The following is a 16,085-nucleotide window of genomic DNA, read 5'->3' as shown; positions in this document are numbered from 1 at the left end:
TTACAGTCAGGTTTTTTTGGATAGGATTCTTGCAGAATATGATTTCATAATCCCCTGTCTCTGGTGAACAACAAGACCTCTGTAAACACTCAATATTCAAATAGAAGATTGTTTCTTGTAGGCTTCCATGGCACAAAATAAAAGCTCTGTAAATCTGGGCCTCCATATGTGGCTCTCAGCTGGTGTAAGTCCCTGAATGAATTACATGTGAACAGAGAAATTAATGCTACACACATGGTGGCCAAACTTGAAAGCAAAAATTGCAACTGAGAATATACTGGAGCAGGATTGTGAAATATTTGAAGATAAATGGAAGCTTGAGTCCTTGTTGATGTAATGCAACATTGATGCATTTCAAGGGATACACAACTATCACAGTGAGACACTACAATACTGAGATCACATTTGCTGGAGGGCAAGGACTCTCTTTAAAATCAAGGACTGAATTTAAAATCAAAGACAAATATTCAATACTGTTTAATGTAGTTTTGAACAAAAAATTGGGTAAAATACTTCCCCCTTTTTTAAATCTGTCAAGTTAGTGTGGCAGTAAATGTATGTCCTATCCATGTTTTGAAATGATTGTGCTCTAAAGCCACTTTTGTTAATCGGTCAGTGTTGATGATGAATTACCCAAGAGTTCTGGTACTTTTGAAACAGTTGCAATCTTTTTGTTGTTGTTTTTTTTCCCCCCCTCTCCTCTGGACAGAGGAGGGAAGAATGTACATGTTACAGTGAATTCTAAATGAGGTCTGTGCTTCCCCTGTTTGCAAAAAGCCAAGCAAAGCAGTAAAAATAATAAATAAAACAAATGAAACCCTCTTTAATCCATTCATGAGCTCGAGTGTTTCAAGTAGGCCATAATATTAAGACACAGAGCTCTGAAAGAGATGGATCAGAGGAAAGGGCTACTGCTTAAACAATGCCAGCCTATTTAATTGAATTACGTATTTGTCAGCACTGTATTTTCCCATGTCCAGGATTCTTACTGTTGATTCAGGGCTTAAGGCCTAAATAGAAAGGGCAACAACTGCCATGTATTTTGGTCCTGAACAAGCCGTGTCCTTTGAAATGCCAGCTCTCGATGTTGGGAAGAATGCTGGAATGCTTTGCAGCAACAGAGAGCACCAGTAAAAGAGGCAATGAAAATATGTTACCCCCCTGGATTCGACCTTGCTGCAGCATACTGAGGAACTTAACTGAGAATTTTTAAGCCTGGTGTTATTTCTGTAGCAGTTTATTTGTATTTATCACAAGGGCAACTGGAGTTGTCCTTGAGCAAGAGGACAGGAGCCAGGAATTCCCAACTCTTTTCTTTGTATTGATTTGGCAGGGTTTTTTAAGGTATAAAATCTATAGTTTAGTGAAGGGCATTAGCAAATTCTTAACAAATTCTTCATTGTCTTGTGATCAAAATTTAAACTGTTTTCTTTGATTTGTTGCACAAAATAAGCACTTGTGTATTCATCTCTTCCCTCAATGGGTATTTTCTACCTCATATGCCACAATGATCATTCCTTTGTCCCACTCTTTGAATTGTCTATGACATAAACCAACCCATATTATGAGCAAAAGTGTTGTCAGGGTATCCTGACTTTAAGAATGGTGATACTACAAGAAGGATGCTTGAAATTGGTCCCTCCATGCAACTCTGCTGAGTCACTTTCTAAAATTCAACCAAGTACTCTGTGACTCTTGCTGAGTCATATTTGCCCAATTTACTATGCCCAGACCCTCAATCACATTTCATTTACAATGAGATTTTATAGCCTAGGTACCTTCTCTTCCATTGCATTGTACTCCAAATGACCACAAAATTCCTTTTTTTTTTTTTTTGAGGTCGTAGCAGCTCTTCCCAGATTAGTATATGAGTGACACAGAGGATTTTACTTGAAATTATGCCTTAATGAAGGTCACCAGGCTCAACAGAGCAATGATTGGAAGAAATTATTTATGACCATGCAGGTGTCTGGCTATCTTAGCTGATAGATCTTAAAAATCTACAGTGCTTCAAAGTACCCTTCTTCCTGATGACACACCCACCCATCTCTCTGCCACTCATATCAGTTTTTTCCAATTAATTTTTCCATCACTAAAAGATGGAAGGACACTAAAAGAAGTGTCTTCATTTTGCCTAAAGTTCAAGGTGAGATGATATTTCTTTCAGCTGGCGCTAGTTCTTTCAAGCTGTGTCAAAGCACGGCTTTTCCTCCTGCTGAAGGTGCACTTTTAGCTGCATTAATTGTAGGCAATTTTTAAAGAAGTGTTAAAATAGGTTCCATAAATAGAAATGTTATGACCCAAGGAAACGACTTACCCAGGTGGAAGGACCTGCTGCCTGTGCATCTATAACCCAGTTCCACAGAAAATGGGCAGAAAAACTTCTCTGGAATTCTAATTTGCTCATATATAGAGTGGCTTAATTTTGTAGTTCCAGTTCCACGAAGGCTGGGACCACAAAATCAGCTCACAGGACTGCTTAGGACTATCAAAAAACCCTGCGTGGTCCTGCCATCTCTGTGTTTGTCCTTCCTAGGGTTGTAGGAAGAGAAGTGCCACCACCTTCAGTCACAGAGAAAGAAGCGGGATGCAAGGAGGTTAAAGATTTGTGTGAGCTGGCTCAGGGATGTTTCATTGAAAGAGAAATTCCAAAATACCAAGATAATCACTTGTTTGTCCTTCTATAATAGAGCAAATGATCTGGGTGGCAACAGTGAAAATATGAAAGACTTTTTGTAAAATCAGACTGAAAAGCTTTTGCCAGTCTCTGGCTAACCAGATCCAATGGCAAAAATGTTTCTGTGGAATGCAAAGATTTCATTTGCCATCTTGCCTAATTGTTTTCTTAAATCGTTAATAGAAATTTGATTTCAAATAACACCTAAAATATTTTCTTTTAAACAGTCTTTTTTTAAAAAAATACAACTATTTCATACACTTTTTTTCAAGTTTGGGCGTATTTGTATTTATTGTGATTGAAGCACTTATTTTTTATCCCTTTTTTTTGCATGTCATGCAGTTCAGGGGCATTTTAAACAGTTTCTGCTCATGTCTGAGCTCTGGCTCTGATGTGTGCAAAGGGCACGGCTGCTCTGAACCCGCCACATGTTAAAAGGATGAATATTAACTTTTGTTTTTTCAAAGTGACTCTTTAATTGAAAAATTAAATATTTAATGAGCTATTTCCATCCAGAAGGGAGAGAGAAAAAAAATCCTGTGGTTCATTCCCAAGAAAAACTCATGCTGGTGTCTGGTCTGCCATCAGCAGTGAGCTGGCAGCAAATTAGTGCTAACACAGCCTGTACACAGGACACCCTTGGGGGAGCCGGTCTGCACCCCCTGCCTTACCTACACCCCTTAACATACAGCCTGTGTCCAGTATTTCAGTTGGAAAACATCTCTGGCTGTGGCTCTTTATATGAGTCTTTATTCAATGTATTAGGGTAAAATTTGGTTCTACTCACATAAAACCTCATAATCAAAACAAATGGCATTTCTAATTGAGCAAGGCCCTCTTGGTAATGAAGGGCAGCAGGGCTGCTGAGATCACTGGTTTGTGTTTCTCTCCCTGTTCAGAAGACTAAACTAATTTATTTATGAAATCAAAGCAACCCACCAGATTAGCCATATAACCAGCTCGCTGCGCTGTTTAGATTCACTCGTTTGCTCTCTCATGACATCCAAGTGAACAAGCTATATGTCAATGAAAGCGTTGGCGCTCCACCGTACATTATAGACTAGTTTGAAGTGCAAAAAAAAAGAGATGCTGCAGTGGGGCTACACACAATAATTTTTTTTTAATTTTTTTTTTCCAGCGAGCATATGCTGCGAGTGGGAAAGGACCGAGTAATGTAAACGGAGGTTTCATTAGCGATGATATGTGGCAGTCCCTGGGTGAAGGGAGAGAAAGCAAATCTGGGAGCACCTGTAGAACTTAGCAGACTTGTACCCATAAGGAAGAGGATGTTCTGAGGGTAGTTATGGGATCTGCGCTCCCTTAGCCTCCCCTTGTGCCTCCTGGTAAAGGCAGGGCAGGGTCACACACTTTGGATGTCCCTTTCTGTGCATCCAGCCCCCAGAAACCAGTTTATGCAAAGAAAAGGCAAGCACTTGCTTCCACTGTAAGTTTTAACATTTCTATCAGAAAGGAAGAGGGTCTGCTAGAAGTTTTTTTTTTACCAAATATCTCCCATGTACTCATAATTTTGGTTTTAAAAGTTCTTGTTTAACTTTTCCACAAATTTTGATGATTGGCCTGGCTGTATTTCCTCTCCTCTGACTTCTTCCTTGCAGCAGATCAGAGAAGGTGTCCAGTATGTTACAGGACTGACCACACTGAATGCTGAAGACCTTGCCATCCCCATGGGTGCACCAAGCATCTCCATCCTCACCCTCCCACCAGCTTGTGGACTCTGTGGTGGAGATGCTGGTGATATGCCTCATCAGGGTGGCGAGGTCCTGGCACAGGTTGCTCAGAGAAGTCGTTGACACCCCATCCTTGGAAGTGCTCAAGGCCAGGTTGGATGGGGCTTGGAGCAACCTGGTCTCACAGAAGGTGTCCCTACCCATGGCAGGGGGATTGGAACTAGATGAGCTTTCAGGTCCCTTCCCATCTAAACTATTCTATGATTCTGTGATTCTATGATTCACAGCTTTTGCCATCTAAGCTCCAGCAAGGTGTGAGTGATGGCACTTTTTCTTTCCTCCACTGCCTTCTATTGTTTAGCTGCTTCTTGCACAACTGTGATGAGGAGTGGCTGAGGGAGCTGAGGGGGTTCAGCCTGGAGAAAAGAAGGCTCCGGGGGGACCTTCTCACTCACTCCAACTCCCTGATAGGATGGTGGAGCTAGGTGTCGGGCTCTGCTCCCGGGTAACAAGGTACAGGATGAGAGGAAACGGCCTTAAGTTATTCCATGAGAAGTTTAGATGGGATTTTGGGGAAAATTTCTTCACAAGAAGGGCTGTCCAGTCCTGGCACAGGCTGCTCAGGGCAGTGGTAGAGTCCCCATCCCTGGAAGGATTTAAAAGCCGCGTGGATGTGGCACTTGGGGACATGGGTTAGTGGTGGGATTGGCAGTGCTGGGGGAACGGATGGACTCGATGATCTTGGAGGGCTTTTCCAACCTAAGTGGTTCTGCCTTTTCAGGTCTCTGGGGGTGACAGGAGGCGGGGCTGGGGCGTCTGTCCCTCCCGGCCCGGCCGGGCGGGGAGCGCGGGCTGCGCGGGCCGCGGGGGGCCCCTGCCGGGGGCCGCCACTCACTGCAGCCCGGCCCCGCCGCCTCAGGGCTTACGGTGGATTCGGCTGATTATTTCAAGGAACCTTTTCAAGGAATGGTTTGGGGTTTTTTTTAAATCTAGGCTTTGCAATTCAAAAACCATTCGATTATTTTTTTTCGCCAGCGTATTCAAGCACACTCTGGATGTATTTACCTACATAAACTGCAGAGCCGATTAAGCCCGTTCCATGAACAACTCGATCCCATGTTTCCCCATTACCTTGCCCTAAAACCGGTTGAAAAGCCGCACATGGGTAGGAAGCGGCACCAGGTCTCCAGGAGCATTGTTTCAAATCTTCCTACAGCCACTGACTTTCTAGGTTACTTGTTAAATTTGGCTTGTGCCTGCCTGTGTTTTCCTGCCGCATCGAGGGCTTGGCAAGCCGGGGCTGCCAACCGAGTGTGAAGCACTTGGATGCCGTGGTGACAGGGACAGGGAATAAGGAATTTAGGGAGAGCTCTAGCCCTGCAAAGCAGATGTGCTGAAGAACACATCATGTATGAATCTCTTTTAAGTGCCCCCAAAATTTACCGAAGATACTGCCAGTATCTCACTAGCAATAGAGGCCTCCCATGGGGACTGCTCCAAAGTGTGCTGAGCTTGGCTCGCTCTCTACTCCGTAAGTTAGCTGGGAATGACTTCCAGAGCCCTGCTGTGCTGCTTCTGCTCTTGCATTTGCAGGAATCGCAGCAAGAATAAAGGATCCACCCAGGGCTGCTAAACACGGACTTAACCCCTTGGGAGGGGTCAGAGCTACAAGTCACCACAAGGTGGGAGACCACAGATGAGAAATATCAAAGCCTTGGAAGGGGCAGCTATGGGAGAGAGCAGCAGTGGGGGGACACTGTCAGAGGAACAGTATCCTGTCTGGGTGCTACATTGAACTGTAAGTTGTATAGGTTTGCATGTGGCATCCCACTGCAGTGATGGGCATCAGCATCACAGTGGTAACAAAGATTTCTTTCAGTGGAAGTTAGATGGGCTTTCTGAATCTGTAGTGTTTAAAGATCACAAGTGATGTCTTAAATTCCAGGGAGTTGTGGGGCTTTTTGGGGGGAAATAATACAATCACTGTGTTTTAATATTTTAGAGAATCCAGGGTTTTCATTTTGATTTTCCCCTCTTTCCTGTAGGACTGATGCTGCTGTACATGCATAATGACACAGAAAGCCTAGAGGATAGTTTTACCGTGCAGCTGACAGATGGCAAGCGCACAGTCCAAGGGACACTTTACATCTACATCATGCCAGTCAACGATGAAATCCCTCATCTTTCCAGGTTAGCCATCTAAGTGACATTCGGTGCATAAAGACTTACAAAGAAAAAAGAAAGAAAGAAATGGAACCACCCATCTCCCCACCATCATCTCCAAGCCCACCCACAATACAGAGGAGATCTTGCTTTCATTGTATGGGTTATCCCTGAAAGCTGGTTTGTAACAAGGCTGTGCATGCTGCTGCCTGGTGCAGGACTGTGACAAGGCACACAATACCATCCAGCAAAACCCATTCATGCAGAAATAGCTCGTTTGTGATCTCTGAGCGGAGGCTTGTTTGTATTTAAGTTAGTGGCAAAACTCTAGTTGTCTTCAATTAGACCAGAGTTGCTCCTTTTTCACACTCTGTGTCTCTCTCCCACTTCCTTTATTCCCTTCCGTATGTTTTCTCCATTCTCTTTTATCTATTTTTAACAGTAAATCTTGTTGGGAAGAACATGGTGTGGGTTTTTGTTTTTTCAATATTTAAGGTCCAAAACCAGTTGAAGGCAGTGTTAATAATCACAGTCCTTTCAAGAGAGCCAGAGTGCCATCTCTGGGAATAAGGCTTCAAATAGGGGGAAGCTACATGGAGAGTGATATTAATTAATTGTCTCTGTTTGCCAGCAGTAAAGTCCTTCTGACATCCTTACACCATAAAATAGTCTATCATAAGGTTTCTGAATGGTATAGCGAGTCTAAACCCTGTCATGAGCATTTTGTTTATTGGTCTGAGGAAGAAACAGGAAGAAACCTGTCATGTTGTGAGGTGATGTGGTTTCACATACTTTATGACAGTAACACATGTTTTAACCTAATTAGGGTTTTTACTAGTAACAATTCACAAATTGAAAAATAAAATAAATCCTGTGGACCTGCTGAATCCCCCCAGAAATGCCAGATCCAGTCTATAAAAAGAAAAATAAAATATTGATTTTGCTTCTTGCCTTATGTAGACTGGTTAAAAGACCTCCGTAAGCTACAGGGGAAGGAGCACCAGCAAGGTTAATACTTCATTGCCCTCTCTGTGTGGTGATGGTACAACATTTTCTTGACCCAAAAAACCAGTTTGTAGAGCTAAAAATAATGTATATTCTTATCCTACAAGAACTTTTAGAACTTGCAAAACAAAACTTCTGCCTCAAAGAGAGAAGCGTATTAACCATGAACTTGTATCCAGGACCAAGTGTTTCCACTAGCAGGGTTTGAAAATACCTGGTGAACTCTTAGTTCTGAAGATAAGTAAAAGATTTCTTCTTGAGGCATAAATTGCAGCACATATGACATCCCACGTTGTTGTGTCTGGGTGCCTGGAACCCCTTTTCTGGGTCCTTTTTGCAGGGAAAAGCAGAAAAATCCATTGTGGTTGCCCCTCTCTGGTAGCAGCAGCCTGTGGTGTGCACGGGGGGGGGGGGCATTGACACTCAAAACATGTTTGGCTTCTTTCCTAGACCATCATGTGTGTACTTTGAAAAATTTCATAGAAGTAGTAAACAATGAGAAGTTATAAAATGGACACATGTCCCTGCTTCCTAGCAGTGTTTCCTTAGGAGCTCATGGGTGAGGAGCCATCAAGCCCCTTTCCTCAGTGGGGAACATTGCCAGCCTCTCTCTTCCCTCTCCAGCCAGGTCTTCTCCTTGCAAGGCTTGGTCTGTCAGTCTGTCTTCTTCATCCTGCTCTTCTCTGCCTCGGTCTGATTTTCTTATGCTTCATGTCTGTTCTTGGTTTCCCCCATTTCTTCCAATTTCCCTCTTATTGTCTATCTGAGGACAGTTCCTTGCTGCTATTTCTGTTTTCATGCACGTGAAATGGCTTGCCTGGATCCGTATGTTCTCTCCTTCCTATTGTGAGCAACCCCACGGAGATGCCCCTTATTTAGTCTTTTAATTTCCATGTTATTTTCTAGTCCGTCAGAGGCAATCTTCGTATCTCAAATCTTGTTTGTGCGTTCCCAGTCCGTGGAGCAAATTGAGCCCATTTGCAAGGGAAGGAAATGTGCCAGTATTACCATTTTCCACCAAGCTATGGAGCTGGAAGTGTACTGTTCTTCTGCACAAAGCCATGAATCCGACTTATAGTTTCATCAAAACCTGTGAGGCTGAAGAGCAACATAAGAAAAAATGGTGTGTGTGTGTGTACATGGCAAAGCTTTCTGTCCCAGACCTGCAGGAACAGATTTGTTGAAGTGTTTTTTAAAAATTCTATCTGCTCCATGCTAAGAGGAGCCTGTTCATGCTTAATAAATTGAAGAAATTGCTCACAAATACTTCATCCATATGAAAGTGCGAGCCCTGTACTGCTGCCAAGAGACGTGAGACCTGTGGTGTCATGCCGAGTAAGTGATGGTCACATGAATCAGAAAAGCTTAGGTACAGATCCCTCGCTACCACAGTTTTCCCAAAGATGTGAAAATATAACAGGGAAATACTAAGCAGCATTCAGTCTTTCCAGCCAAATCTGCCTCTTTTGGACACAATCATGGGCCGCGTACCAAGCGGTGCAGGAAAGACCAAAATAACATCTTTAAACAATCTGAGCTCCCTCTTCCACCACTTTGAAATTAGAAGTAACTAAGAAATAAGGAGCCTCGGGAGGGGCTGCTGCCTGTCACCCTGTGCTGAGTGTTGTACCAAAGCATCAATGCTATTCCTGCCGCAGGTCATGCAGAGAAGCCAGTGGCCCCTCAAAATACATTCATGTATTTTAATTATTCTTACCCAGCTTCATGAAGTTAACTAATTTTTGTCCAGCCTCTCTCCATAGTACAGCTGCTTTTCCAACACAAGTCGGGAGAAGTCTCTCAGTTCCTAAGCACTCCAACTTGCGTCCTGAGGAGCAAAAATAGTGTTGGAGACGTTGGGACACAAATTATGCTTTAAGTTTGGACAAGAGAGTGTGTGAAGTGAGTTACTTCTGTGCAACATGGAGACATGCTGACCTAGAAGCAGTCTGGCTCAAATCATTAAATCCCCCTCACTAAATGGGCAGTGACTTCTGCTGGTTTGTTTTTTCATCAGTATCTCCCTTCCTGTTTCTTTTTAATTTTGTTTTTCTCCCCAGGAGTATGGGTTTGGAAACTGAAACAGCTGAGAAAAGCCATTCCAGTGCTGGGTCAGAAGCAGACACCAGAGATGCTTCAGAGGATGAGCTCAAATGAACTGTCCCCATGTGCCCCAGCTGGAGGCAGAAGTAGCTTTAAGGCTTTTATTTCTCCTTTTTCCTGGGGATGAGTGAAATCCCCCACCAGCTTCTACAGCAGCAGGGTTGTTCTGGAAATGGTTTAGTTCATGACTTGGCTTGGTTGATAGGGTAAGCAGTGGGACCAAACACAGGTTTTTATTTGAAACTTTCTCCTGTGTTGAGGTGGCTCTGGAAGGTCTCCTACAGGATTTGTTTCTTGTTTCCTCCTTGCCTTTGCTTCGGAGGTGCCCATAGCCTCTGCCTCTATCCCACTTGCAGCAAACACAACACACCTATGAAACACCAGGACAAGCTAGAAGCCATCCTCCAGCGTCACCCTGCAGTATCCAATCTGGGAAATAATTCAGAGGAAAAGCTTTGTCTCTTGGGCTCAGGTGCTAGAAACTATTTCTTGCTGCGCATCTCCCTCCACCATCCCTCTCCATAATGACATGTTTTAGCTGACTTTTATAGTGGTTCACTAAGCCACTGTGCTGTCTTCTTCCTTTTGTAATTAAGCAACTGAAGAAATCCTTTGAGGTCAATAAATTCTGAGGAGGCTTACATAAAACAGAATATAAAGTGGAGAGCCCTGCCATCAGAAGCCAGTAAAAGTCAGCGACACCTCAGCAAATGGCATTATGTCATTGCCTAATTTTAGTAAGAAACAGTAAGATTATGTTTTTTGTTCAGAGCTATAAAAAGTAATGAGTCTCACATACTCTACTGAAAGGAAGGGGTGGGGGGTGAGCATGAGAGGGGAGGAAGGTGATTGTAAAAGTGAACTTCCATTTTTTTGGACATCCTGAGTGCATTAGGAAATCTAGCTCATAACGGCCAAATAGACTTTAATGTGCTCTGTCCCGTGAATTTAATTTATTTTGTTTTGATTTGCTTGCCAGGAACACACACACAAAACCTTTCAGGAGTCAGGTCGTCTCGCTTCAGTAACTACAACATAATAATCAGAAGCTGGAAAAAATTACAAGGAAGCCAGAGAAGGACTCTTCATCAGGAACTGTATGGATAGGACAAGGAGTAATGAGTTCAAATTGAGAGAGAGAAAATTTACATTAGATATATGGAAGAAATTCTCCCCTGTGAGGGTGGTGACACACTGGAACAGGTTTCCCAGAGAAGTTGTGGCTGCCCCATCCCTGGTAGTGTCCAAGGCCAGGCTGGATGGGCCATTGAGCAACCTGGTCTTGTGAAAGGTGTCCCTGCCCATGGCAGGGGGGTGGAACGAGATGAGCTTTAATGCCCCTTCAACCCAACACATTCTAGGACTCTGTGATTATGGGGTGGATGAGAATGGTGTTATTCATCCTGCGTCACAATACAGTGCTGCAAGTGTCTTGGATACTGCTGATCCCAGCTCGAGGAAGCCCACAGCATTATTCTCAGTCTTCACAAACAGGGTGAAATATTTCCAACGCTAAATATTTACTCACCATAGGAATGTAAGTGCCCAACCAACAGATCTGTGGAGTCATTCATTTGGGAAGAGGAAGGAAGTGACCCTCTAAGGGAGGCTTTGTACTCCCAACCTGAATATACAGGTTGTGTGGGAGTTAAATATGAGCTCTTGGGGCTGGGGGCACATCAAACCACTGCCCTGCTGTAAGCCACCGCATTTGTGAGCAATAATCTGCAGTAAGGACCGGGCTATACAGGGAGAGCCAAGCACAGTAGGTGATGGCTGGTTGGCTTTTCACCCTTCTTGGTCCTGGTGAAAGTGGAAGTGTGTTGGAATGGCATGGGAAGAGAGCCCTGCAGACTGCACTCAGTAATACCAGTACTAAAGCTCTGACTGGAGTGAGGGGGGGAAATATTTTAGCAGTGATATTCTGCAACCAAAGGATAGGAAGGGGTTTTTTTTCACACACCATAGCTGTTCACTAATGCATGCATGAACTAACTGTCCTTTCTGTCAAGCTCCTTCATTAGTATTCTTTTTCTTTCTGTACTGGAGTTAGACTGAAAGAGAGATTATACAAAAAGTTGGCTGGCTATCAGTTGGTCCAATTTTATGTGTTTTAAAATGTGTGCTTTTTATAGGGCTAAAAATTGTTCCAGAGCCTCTGTGTAAGCAGCAGCTAGTAGGCCTGGTGGGTGTTAGCTCTCTCTTTGGATCCCCAATTCATTTTTGTGTGCTGTGGGATATTCATCTCAAATATGTGCAAAGTCCCTCAAACACCACAGAGATTTCTGGAGCTCATCGGTGCTGATGAGTAGGGAATAGCACAAGAGCCATCGGCGACAGCTAATGTTGGGATGCAAAATATTCCACATTAATGCACGGAAAACCAACAGGTATGATGGCAGCCCTATGTACTGCTTCAGCCTGATGAGCTATAAATCACAGAATTATTTAGGTTGGAAAAGACCTCTGAGATCACTGAGTCCAACATTTGACTGATCACCACCTTGTCAACTAGACTGTGGCACTAAGTACCATGTACAGTTGTTTCTTGAATGGTTCTGCATTGAAAAAATGCAGGTTTTAATGCACAATGTTCTGCTCACTTCTGCTTCTCCATGTTCCAGTGACACCATGCTCCTGTTCTCCTCAAGGTACTTCAGTCCTGCTCTCCCTATGTTTGTCTCAACTGATCCCTCTCTATGTATTTCCAAGATCACTACTGTTTTCTGACTTGTCTTCCTGATACCTCATAATTTTTCTTACCTTGCTGTGGGTGGCAAATATAAATAGTCAATAAAGGCTGACCTTCTTAGGTCCGTCAGAGCTGCTCTTGCCCTTATCCCTTTCTCCTTCTGAAATTTTATCCAAGAAATGAGAACCTCTGGATTTGCCCAGAGTAGCAAGGTATAGGACCACATAGCAGGTGTGTGTCGGCCCAGCACCTCTGACAATGTCAGCAAGGGCTGTCAACCTTCCAGAAATCCTGCATGGGCCAGAGCATATATAAAGCATGGCTTTATAGCCCACACACCACCAATCCAAGGCTTTCTCGAGTGAGTCAGTGCTGCACAGTTGCTCTCCACATGTGTCGCAGGTTTGGCACGTCTCCGAAGCGTTGGACCCTGCTCGTACGTGCTGCTCAGAACGCACCCACTGCAGACAGCTGGGAAGCCCCCGCCAGCCAGATGGTCGAAAAGCTCCCTGCACCTGAATCCTTAAAAGCATTTGTTCTCCAAAAAATTGTTTGTTCTGCAAAAAGGGTTTAGCTGAGACGTGGGCAGCTCCAGCACCGTGCAGGGGGCTGGTGCGTTAAACCACACTGCGTCCCTTCGCCCATCCACTACGAGCGTTACTGTGTCACCTGGGGTGTGAAGCTGCTGCTCGTGGTGTCTAGACTTGTGATTACTGAAAATTAATTAAACTGAAGGAAATTAGGCTGGAAGGGGAGTAGGCTCCTGGGAGGGGAAAATGGAAGAGAAAATAGGATACTGGTGTTAACCCTTTCCGGCTATTGAAATAGGAAGGGCTCATAAATGCTCTTCAGGACACTCGAAAACATGCAGACAGTGGGGTGGTGTGATTTCAGGAGCTCTGCTCCTTACATGTTCAGACCTGTACAGACAGTGTCCATAGCCCAGGCAGGATGAGCACATCAGAAATGGACAGCCCATTATCCCCCTGCCTGAGTCTTTTAAATAAGTTACTTTATTGTAGCCAGACCTGAAATAACTTGCAGATCACGAGTAGGTTTGAAATGAGCTGATGTGACAGCGGATAAGGTCAGAGGAATGGAGATGCTCAGATGTATCTGACAATAAATCAGAGCTTTATGGGGATGGGACAGGAGAGGCTGGATGGGCAGCAGAGGGAGGTGGTTGCAGGTGGATTGGTCTCCTCTTGCTTTTGCATAGGCTCTTACCTGCTCCTCTATCTCTTAAAGTCTGTCTTATATAGCTTTTCCACACGGTATCCGAGTGCTTTGTGCCTTCCCCTTGGCACACAGCCACCGTCTGGCTAGCGAGCAAGTACAAACTGTAACACCTGGGTGTCAGCTATGAACATTAGGGTGTGCTACAATGGACCCATCTGTAGTACTTGGCACATGCCGGAGATTTTTATGTGTGGTTGGCTGAAAAGCAGGATCAGAGAGAGAGAGGAGGGAGAGCAGGGGATGAGGGCTCCACTGGGCACGCAGAGAACATCATTTTGGCAAAGGTGCCAGTAGTCTTCTATGGGCTTGTCTGCTTCTTCTCTCAGCTCATGCATTCAATAAAAATATCCAGGTTGTTTCTAAGAAAAGCAGGAGCAGATTTCCCTGAAGAGCAAGTTTAGAAGCCTCATTCTTTGTCTCTGGAGAACAAGACTTATGCTTTAACTAGATTTAATAAAAATACATTTAATAGTAATAGATACAATAAAACCCTAATTTAATAATAACTAGTTTTATTGTTCTTCCATGTGAACTGGGTCACGTTGACTGACCCCCTGAGCACCACAGGGTTTCTAGATGGGTTTGGAGGGAGGAGTGCTCTGGTTTTCAGGCTGCATCAGCTTTGACAGCATTGCGTCCTGGAATAAACTTCAGTCAGGAGAGTATGGACAAGGGCTGCCTCTCATATTTCCCCAATATTTCCATTGATAGCTTGAGCCCAAAGAGTTGTGCTGGTTTCCAGTTTTATTCAATGAATGGAAAAAATACTTCCCCACCTGAAAATGCCTACGTATCCCTGAGAAATCCCAGGAAAGGTAGGAAATGGGTTTACAGCAGTAAAAGGAGCCACAGCTTCTTGCATCAGGTTCGCCTAAGTGAAACTGCAGTGCACAGAAACCAGAGGAAACATTTTTTTTCCCCCTTTATGCGGCACTGATGTGTTTTAAAATGCATGGGCAAAGTTTGTAGTTTATTTCCTCCAAAGGGGCCAAGTCCTCCTGGCATTCTTATGAACAAGCTCATTAGAATAAAATCCATTATGCGCATAACTAATGACACAAATTTACAAATCTGTTGACAATTATGACCACATCCCTCACTGCATTTGCTTGTAACTCACTGAAGTGACCAGGTGAAGGAGTTCAATCCAGAAGTTTTACAGCTCACGAGCTCCAAGTGCAGCCATGTGAAATTATTTCCCAACTGGATTACAAAGCTGTCATTAGGCAGGGCAACTCGGGAGGACCAGGGCACGAGACCGTAAACTGTCCTCGGGAGACCTAAAATCATTTTGAAGGCAGAGAGAGATATTCCTGGCTGCAGAGACCGTTATATTTTATAATTTTTTTTAGCTGGGAAGGGGGGAAACACATGCGCATGCACACAAACGAGGGCTGTTCCAAGTAGTGCCTGGTGTCCTCTGGAAATGAATAGAAATCAAATTGAGACGCTGGTGTCCTCCGAGTGTTAAATATTTCCAAGTTCTTGCCAGGCGGGTATAATTTATTGAATGTAGGTTTTGTGAAATAGTGCTCCTGTCAGGGGGAGATTGGCACCAGAGAAATGAAGGCGGCTAATTCTCAGGGGGTCCTCCCTGGCAAAAACCCTCTATTGAGTCCTCATGCTACTTGTGCTCATAACTGCCGAAAAACCAGGAGTGCCATCTGCAAACTGTGATTCATAAACACTCTGTCAGTCTGCCATCTACCCTGACATCATAAAATAACAAGAAGCAGCATTGTAATAAAGAGAGGAGGTTTGCAGTCGACCAATTAAATGCATCTAATTTATTTCTGTTACAGCTGAGGCTTTATTTATTAGTAAACAGCTGCATTTGTTACACTTCCCCCCCCCTTTTTTTTTCTCTTTAGTAGGAGTGTGCCAACTGGCACTTTTGATAATCCATTAATCCTAAATAATCATCTGGGTACTTCATGGTTGGTAGGGAAAAAAAAATAGAAAAAAAAGGGTTATTAAAAGTTAAAATGTAACCTTGCAAGGAGGCTGGAGAGCACTTCTCCGCTGTGGGTTTGCGTGAGTTATGGTGAGCTTAAGTTTGCAGGCCAAGTCCTACACTCAGTTTACACCTGCGACTAACTAGCGTGACAGCTAGCTGAAAGGGCTATAAATCTGGGAGCAGGATCTGGCCTTGTGGAATTTTTTTTAGGACAGCCTGTTTGTGGTACAAGAAGAGCATTTTGCATGTTTGGTTTACTTGCCTTCTCCTTTCTCAGAGTTAACTTGATTCTCAGCAAAGCTAAAAATCTGCTAATTGGTTGTCAAAGTCTAATTAGCTGATATTACACTAAAAAAAATTTTAAAAAAGGAGATAAGTTTGCCTTTTATAATTGGAGCTGACCTCCACCCCCACTTCCCCTCCCCTTGAACCCCCTGGTGTGTGTTAATTGAGCTCCAGGACTTTTCAGTGTATTTTAATGCTCTCTCCTTTTCAGTGCCCTGGAAAGCTTTGCAGTTAATGAGACAATAATATGTATAATCAAGTAAAAATGTAGTAAAA

General features: G+C 43.7%; 1 long non-coding RNA gene across 1 annotated transcript; it reads left to right on the top strand.

Annotated features, from left to right (window-relative positions):
* The first annotated feature begins 11,097 nt into the window (after positions 1-11,097).
* Positions 11,098-12,765, top strand: LOC127475252 (uncharacterized). The gene is made up of 3 exons (XR_007906153.1): positions 11,098-11,173; positions 12,261-12,287; positions 12,731-12,765. It is a non-coding gene; the product is annotated as an uncharacterized LOC127475252 (long non-coding RNA).
* Positions 12,766-16,085: the final 3,320 nt, after the last annotated feature.

This window comes from Manacus candei, unplaced genomic scaffold (assembly GCF_025592945.1).
Source record: "Manacus candei isolate 608988 ecotype Guabito, Panama unplaced genomic scaffold, ASM2559294v1 h1tg000005l, whole genome shotgun sequence".
NCBI lineage: Eukaryota > Metazoa > Chordata > Aves > Passeriformes > Pipridae > Manacus > Manacus candei.
The sequence above is the reverse complement of the archived record's forward strand: the minus strand, read 5'-3'. Positions and strand labels throughout refer to the sequence as shown.